At 37.0% G+C, this 8,490-nt stretch overlaps 1 pseudogene; it reads right to left on the minus strand.

The window, feature by feature from the left end:
* Positions 1–6,329: 6,329 nt before the first annotated feature.
* On the minus strand, positions 6,330–7,212 carry LOC109680786 (mortality factor 4-like protein 1 pseudogene; annotated as a pseudogene).
* Between the last annotated feature and the right edge of the window lie 1,278 nt (positions 7,213–8,490).

The raw sequence follows: 8,490 nt of genomic DNA on the forward strand, positions 1-8,490 counted from the left end.
TCTTACATATATAAAATATCAAGCCTGTAGTTCAAAAGTCTCAGATTCATTCATTCTTTCATTCAACAAATGCTGAGGACAATTTCCTGGACACTGTGCTGCACACAGTGCTGGGCACCAGGACTATAGAGGTAGGGAATCTGCTGTTAGGGAGTCACAATCCGTGAGGCAACAAAACATGTAATTCCATGTGATTAGTCTAAAAAAAGAAAACAATTGTTTGCAAATAAGAGAAAAATAACCAACATTAACTTTCCCTGAGCACTGAGAGTGAGTCAGGCACAGAATCGAGAGCTCACATGCTGCCTTATTGCATGTAAACCTCATGAATCCTACTAAGTTAAGTGGCTTTTATCATCTCCATTTTATAAATGAGAAATGTGAGGAGGCATAGGGAGATTACATAACTTACCCAAAGCCAGATATCTTGTAAGTAACAAGAACAGAATTCAAATCTATGTTTAACTTCAGCAGTACATGTTTTTCAAATTGTTTTATTACCCCCCAGGCCAATGAAAAGAGCCTACCCAATGGGCACTACAATCCATGGAGCAGATTTGTATATAACTGAACCAAGTCACGTGTTTGCTAGAACAGCTACATGTGATGAAATACACAAACATGAATCAAGCCATCCCTGCCCTCAAAGAGTTCATAGCCTACTGGAAGCTTCAGTATGTATTAATCAACATATTTCGTTTGAAGAATACTGTGCTAAGCCTATGATCAAACACAAGGCCCAGGGGAACACAAGGGAAAAAAATATCTGACCGGGATACACTAGCAAGATTCTTTCTGGAAGAAGGAAGCATTTGGCCTGGGTATTTAAGAATGAGTTGGCTTTAGTGAAGCAAATGTGGATGAGGAGGTGGAATGAAGGTCACCAGATTTTATAGCAGTGGGTCTGTGAGAGATCTGACTAGGGCTTTTCATTTATTCTAATCATAACAGGATAGGTATGTGTTATCCTGTTGTTTTGAGAAGAAACAAAGTGGACTAAAGGTATGTTTGGTTAAATTAATACAAGTATGATCTAGAGGGAAAGAGATAGAACTCTGCCCTATCTTTGCTCAATCCGAGCAGTAGAAGAAACATCACAGCCTGGAGTTTCCTGAGAAGTGTAATGGGACTTTTCTTCTAGGGAAGACTTACAGGGTGTTAGAGGCATTGGCAAGTACCTGACAGCTGCTACATAGAATGAGGAGCCAATCTACATGCTTGAGAGAGTTTGTACTAGGTAAAGGGATACAAGTTAAAAACTGATTTTACCCAGTTTTAGGAGAAATATCTTTATATTTATGACAACCCCAAAACAAAGTCCGCTGTTCCAAGAGGTAGTGCTCTGTCATCACTAGCTCTACTTAAGAAGAACCTGCATGACCACTGGCCAGGATTACCACAGAGGGACTTTTGCAACGCAAGGGATTTGTGTTAAATAATTTCTCAGTTAACCTGGTCATCTGTCTCTATGATTCTATGAATTAAAGGGGTCATCTAGTGCAACCTCCCACATAACCCAGAAATCTCTGCCTTGGCATTTTTGCCAGATGACCAGTTTCCAAGCCTTGGCCAGAATCTTGTTTTAAAACCATAAAGCTCTGGAGTATTCTTACTCATGTGCCTTACTCCTACCTTTGGGGCAGCCAGCTGAGTTTGCAGTGAGTCGGGTGAGAAATAAAAGCCATATGTCACATTTACTCCTTCCATATGTCTGAACAGAGCACTGAGGAGCTTGTGAATCAGAATGATTGCTCTCCCAGTAAGACCAATGGTCTATGCAGCCATTGCCTGTAAGTTTACTCTGAAAAACACAGAGGATGAGAAGGGTATCCATGCACACAAGGGTGCCCTGCATAAGCAATGCTCTATGCCCTGGATTCTGTAAATTCAGTCAACCAAACTCTTTTGGGAAACATCTATACTTCCAACTCTATCCCCCTCTTCAAAGAGTTTTTACCACACATTTGCAAACCAAGATGTTCTAATTTTTCTCTTCCTTTATTTTGAAGTTCAAATAAAATGTCCCTTATTTTTAGAAAATTTCTAAAAAAACAGGAATTTCAAGATGACTAGAGCAGGAGATACAGAAGAAAGCTTGGAGTAAGATTCAGCAAACCACCAAGGACCCGTCCCCTTTAGGGTTTATTCCCAGGAAGCTAACGTGATATCTATTTGTGGGAATTAAACATTTTACTATAATTTGATGAAATAAAATCTTACCAAGAAACAAGCAGGAATCTAGTTTAAGGAAAGGAGTCAAATTCCATGATCTCCTGGATCTCTACTAGTTCAAAATATTGTGAAAATTAATGAATAAACATTATTCATCATTCATTTATTCATTCAACAAATATCAAGTGCCTACAATATACCAAGAACAACCAAGGCACTGGGGATAGAGCAATTTTTTTAAATAGACTTTGTTAAAAGCATAGTCTTCATAGAGGCTACATCCTAATTAAGAGAAAATAGGAAAAAAATAAGTAAAACACATATTATATCAGATAACAAGTGATAAAGGAAAAAAAGCAAAGAAGGGAAGGAATATTGAGGGTCACTGTCTTAAATTAAGTGGCAAAGGTAGATGTCTTGAGAAAGCTACAATGGAGCAAAGACCTGAAGAAGGTAAGGAGAAAAGAACCAAATGATTATGGGAGAACATTCTAGCCAAAGCTGACATTAGCTACAAAGGCCCTTGGGCAATATTATGCCAGGTGTGTTCAGGGAAGAGTAAAAGGTGAATACAAAGGGATCAAGGGTATGAGTCATAGGAGAGGAGGTAAGGGAAGTAACTCTACAAACCCACTAATCCCTGCCTCAGTAGGCTTAAGGACTTTAGATTTTCCTCAGAGCAAGCAAGAGAGCCATCAGATAGTTTTGCCACAATCCCTTTCTAATTTCTGAACAAATCTAGAATTTCTCCCTTATGTGTTTGGATATACAGATCTGAACTAGATGATACTGACATATGGCGTCCTATGACTCTGCAGGTTGTCATCTGGTTCTTAAACCTGCGCAAATTTCCAGAAGTCCTATCACCTGGGAGCAATTTCTTCCTTCTGCATCTGGTTAACCAGCATAAGACAGCCAATTCTGTGTGACTACCTAAAAATCACAGAAGCCCATTAAGCTAAATGGACTCAGAACAAAACCAAAACATAGTTTCTGCCCTCAAAGAATTTATAACCCAATTAGAAAATCAAACACACACACACACACACACACACACACACACACACACACACTTTGGGACAATTGCAAAGCAACCAACCATAAGTGTAAATTTTAAAAATATCACTTTATGCTATATCTATAAATAGCTTTTTTTCAGCTTTTTTGAGGTATCATTAACAAATGAAAATTGGAAAGTGTATGGCATAATTTTGGTGGTTTGAACTCAGGGCCTCACGCTTGCTAGGCAGATGCTCTATCACTCGAGCTCCTAAATTCCCCACCACCATTTTTTTTGTTGTTGTTATTTTTCAGTTAGGGTCTTATGGTTTTGCTCAGAGTTGCTTCAAACCACAATCTCCTACCTATAGCCTTCTGCCTAGCTGGGATTACAAACACATATCACCACACCTGGATTATTTGCTGAGGTCGGATCCCACCTACTTTTTATCAGAGCTGGCCTCAAATTGTGATCCTCTCAGTCTTTGCCTCCTGGGTACCTGGGATTACAGGCACAGGCCTGACTTTTTGATATATGCATACATTATTAAATGGTAACCACTATCAAATTAACTAATATATCCATAATTTCATAGTTAACTTTTTCTTTAGTGAGAACATTTAAGACCTACTCTTTCACCAAATTTCAAGTAATATAGTATTATTAATTATAGTCACCAGGCTGTATATTACATTCTTAGAACTGACTCATCATGCATACCTGAAACTTTGTTCCCTTGACCAATACCTCTCCACTTCCCATGTTTCACTATTTGTATACAGAAATGCAACTGATTTTTAATCTACTGACATTATCATGTGATTACCCCTTTATCCCATTAACATGGTTTATCACATTTTTTGATTTGCATATACTGAGTCATCCTTGCAACCTAGGGATAGATCACACTTCATCATGGTGTGTGATCCCTTTAAGGGCCTGTTGAATTTGATTTTCTAGCATTTTTTTTTTCATTTTCATGTCTCTGTTCATCAGCTATGTAGGAAGCGTAAATAGGAGAAACACAGTCTGGGTAAGCCCAGGAAAAACACCTCCTGAAAACTAACTAAAGCAAAAAAGAGATTGAGGTGTGTGCCTTAAGTGGTAGACAACCTGCTTAGCAAGTGTGAAGCCCTGAATTCAAAATGCAGTACCACCAAAAAAAAAGAAAAAGAAAAAATACTAAAGTGGGATACTGAAGTGCTCTACTATTATTGTATTGCTGTTTATTTCTCCCTTTGGTTTCACTAATATTCTGTGTTACATATAAATGTATGTATGTACTGGATATATATAAAACATCAGATATATGTACGTGTGTATGTGTGTGTGTATCTAATTGTTATTTGTTCTTGATTAATGAACCACATTATCATTATATAATGTACTTCTTTGTCTCTTGTGACAGTTTTTCACTTAAGTCTATTTTTTCTGATGTAAGTATAATCAAATCTTCTCTATTTTGGTTACCATTTGAGTGGATAATCTTTTTTTATCCTTTGCTTCAGCCTAAAGCTAAAAAGGGTCTCTTGTAAGAAGCATATACCTAGTTAGATCTTGGTTTTTTTATCCACTCAGATATTCTATGCCTATTAATTAGAGAATTTAAGCCATTAACATTTAAAATAATTATTTATAGGTAAGGATTTACTCTTGTCACTGGTCCATTGTTTTCTGTCTGTTCCTTTGTGATCTGATGTTCATTTGTCTGTTTGTTTTTGTAGTGGTATAGTTTTGAGTCCTTTCTTTCATCTTTTACTTATCTATGACTGGTTTTCTCTTTGCGATTGCCATGAGGCTTATCTAAAACTTTATTTTAACTGCATATGGAAATTTCTCCTCCTTCAACATTTTATGTTATTGATGACACAATTCACATCTTTTTTCTTAGAAAATCAAAGGAAAAAATCTATTGACATTTGGAAAAACAATTCCTAAAAGATTGACTTTTCTAAAACACTGTAGCTACACAAAGCAAAATGTGCATCAGACACAGACACAAAAACCATGAAACAAACCACCAAAATTCTTCAACAATTTGAGCAAGATAAAATACCTAAGAAATAACATGGATAACTTTAAAAGGATAGGCTCTTTAAGCATCATTTTTTTTATTTTTATTTTATTCATATGTGCATACAATGTTTGGGTCATTTCTCCCCCCTTCCTCCCGCTCCCTCCCTTACCCCACCTCCCTCTCTTACCTCCCCTTACCCCTCGATACCCGGCAGAAACCATTTTGCCCTTATCTCTAATTTTGTTGAAGAGAGAGTATAAGCAAAAATAGGAAAGAACAAGGGTTTTTACTAGTTGAGATAAGGATAGCTATACAGGGAGTTGACAGATACCTTAAAAGCAACTGAGGCCAATAGGAGAAGGGGACTGGGAACTAGAGAAAAGGTTAGATCAAAAAGAATTAACCTAGAAGGTAACACACACGCACAGGAAATTAATGTGAGTCAACTCCCTGTATAGCTATCCTTATCTCAACCAGCAAAAACCCTGTTCCTTCCTATTATTGTTTATATTCTCTTCAACAAAATTAGAGATAAGGGCAAAATTGTTTCTGCTGGGTATCGAGGGGGTGGGGGGGAGAGGGAGGGGGCAGAGTGGGTGGTAAGGGAGGGGGTGGGGGCAGGGGAGAGAAATGACCCAAGCCTTGTATGCACATATGAATAATAAAAAAAATTTTTTTTTAAATTAAAAAAAAATAAAGCATCAGAGCAAGAAAAAATAAATAAATAAAGTATCTGCTTTAGTTTCTCTGCGTTGAGGGCAGCAAATGCTATCTAGTTTTTTGGGTATCTTACCTATCCTCACCCCTCCCTTGTGTGCTTTTGCTTTATCATGTTAAGTACCATTTTAAAAGGAGCACAAATGGATGAATGTGTCCAGTTAAATATACTGAATTGAACCTTTGGTACTAGGATATATATATATATATATATATATATATATATATATATATATATGTAAGTGTATCCTTTGATACACTTTGAGAGAACTACAACCCCTCCTATTTTCTCTGTTTAAAATCAAACAGAAACAAACGTTAATTCTGCTACACACCAACATCTTCAAAGTAGATCATTGGTACAGACAAGAACAAAGACCAAAAACATGTTTACAGAAACCCAATGGTAAGGAATGAGAGCACTCACTCATATTTGCTGGAACTAAAAAAAGTTACAGAATTCTTTGGGACTTAAGAAACAATGAAGATAATTCAGTAATAAAGCACGATTCTTTTTATCCAGAGATGTATGGTTAACATCACTCCAGTTTGTACAAGTAGTCTCAGTTGATGTGATGCTCCACACACCTAGGACAGGATGTGTCAGAGAGATCTGCAAGGATACCTGCATACCACAGTCTACTTTGCAGAGTAGTAGAGTGCTCACCATTACATTGACATGTTGTTTTATCCCTGTCACTTCTCCATTAACAGCATACTCATTGTTTGTATTTCCTGGAAGTTTCTTATAATTTGTATAATCTTATAGAATGAAATCCACTTCTTGGCAGGAGGATAAAAGAGCTATTTTTGCCTTGTAATTAGGTCATAGTCATCAAGAAACCATGATTTTAGTTACTCCAGAATCTTTAACTTTAATTCTATTCACAAATGTTTCTTCATTTTCAACAGTAAGATTTAACCAAGTCTTTTCTTCTGAGACAGGTTTCTCAATAGTACTATCTCCATTTTCCATGTGATTTCTGTTTGCTCATTTTTGTCTTGTCTTTGACATTTTAATTTTACATACCAGATGTCTTCTTTCCTGGGGCAGCTGCTCTCATCTTCTTCTCTACCTATTCCTTCTGATTGGCCTTTTGAAATTCTCACTACTTCTGCAAATTGATGCTCACATACTTGAGTACTCTGCTTTCTGAAACACATTCATCCTATTTTTTATTCTAATCATTGTAATGTATAAATTATTTCACTTACTTGTCCTTTATGGCAAACTTTACACACTTTGCTTTATAAAGAAAAACCCATGAAAGCACAGTATCCAGTTATTCTCCTAAAATTTAGGTTTGGGTTCCAATTGGACACCATTACAAGTGATTCACCACCTTATCTATCTCTCACTACCCCCAACTGCTGCCCCCTCCTCTCTACACCCATTTGCATGTCAGATACACTGCCAGAAACCTCCAGCTCTACATTCTGGACTCCACAATTTATATCTTTTTATATTGTGCATCCATTAGCAAAATATTATAGTGATAGTTATTTTTAATACTTTTGTTTTTTAACTTTATACTAGAGTCTAATGTGATTTATGCACCATCATTACACAGTATTAGAGTATTCTGGATTTGTCTACATTCTTACCTTAACAGTGAAAGGGGTTGATACTTCAATATGTTTTCATGTTGTTAGTGTCCTTTCATTTCAACTTGAAGAACTCCTTTTTAAAGTTTTTATAGGAGAAATTTGTAGTGATGAACTTTTGTTTGTCTAGCCTTTATCTCTCCTTTATTCCTTAAGGGCAGCCTGGCCTAGTATAGTTTTCTTGGTTAGCAGTTTTTTTTTTACGTTGACTCACATGATTTCAGAGGCTGAAAATTTCCATGATTGTCATATACAAACTGAATAATCACAGAAATTAATAGCATAGGTTAGTCCAAGAAACCAGAAGCCTCAGAACCAGGGAGGTGATCAGCCCTTAGTCATAATGTGAAGACTCATGAGCCCCTGGAGGGCTGCTGGTGGAGTGGCTCAAGTGGTAGAGTGCCTGCCTAGCAAGCATGAGGCCCTGAGTTCAAACCCCAGTGCTGCCAAAAAAAAAAAAGAGTCCAAAGACTGAAGAACATGCAATCTGATGTCCAAGACCAGCATCAGGAGAAAACATGCCCTACTCCAAAAGAATGAACTACAGAAAGTTTCCCTCCTTCCACTTTCCTGTTCCATTTGTGTCTCCAGATAATTGACTTGTGACTGCCCACAATGAGGGTAGGTATTCCTCCTCTCAGTTCACTGATCTACATGCTGATTTTCTCTGAAAACACTTTCACAGACACTCCAGAAGTAATGCTTTATTAGTTCTCTAAGTATACCACAATCCAGTCAAATTCACACCCAAAATGAGCCATCAGAGGGACTAAGACAGGAAACTTCTATTTTGTCATCTTGGTAATATCACTCTTTAGCATATATAATTTTTATGTTCTCACGTGCAAATCTACATCAACCCTTCAAGTTGTATTCAAGTATTACTATGAATACTTTACAGGTAAACTGATGAACTTTAGTGACTTTCCCAAGAAGGTCTACCTAATTTGCACGTAACAGAGCAGATCTTAAACCAGAT

This window comes from Castor canadensis, chromosome 11 (assembly GCF_047511655.1).
Source record: "Castor canadensis chromosome 11, mCasCan1.hap1v2, whole genome shotgun sequence".
Classification (NCBI taxonomy): domain Eukaryota; kingdom Metazoa; phylum Chordata; class Mammalia; order Rodentia; family Castoridae; genus Castor; species Castor canadensis.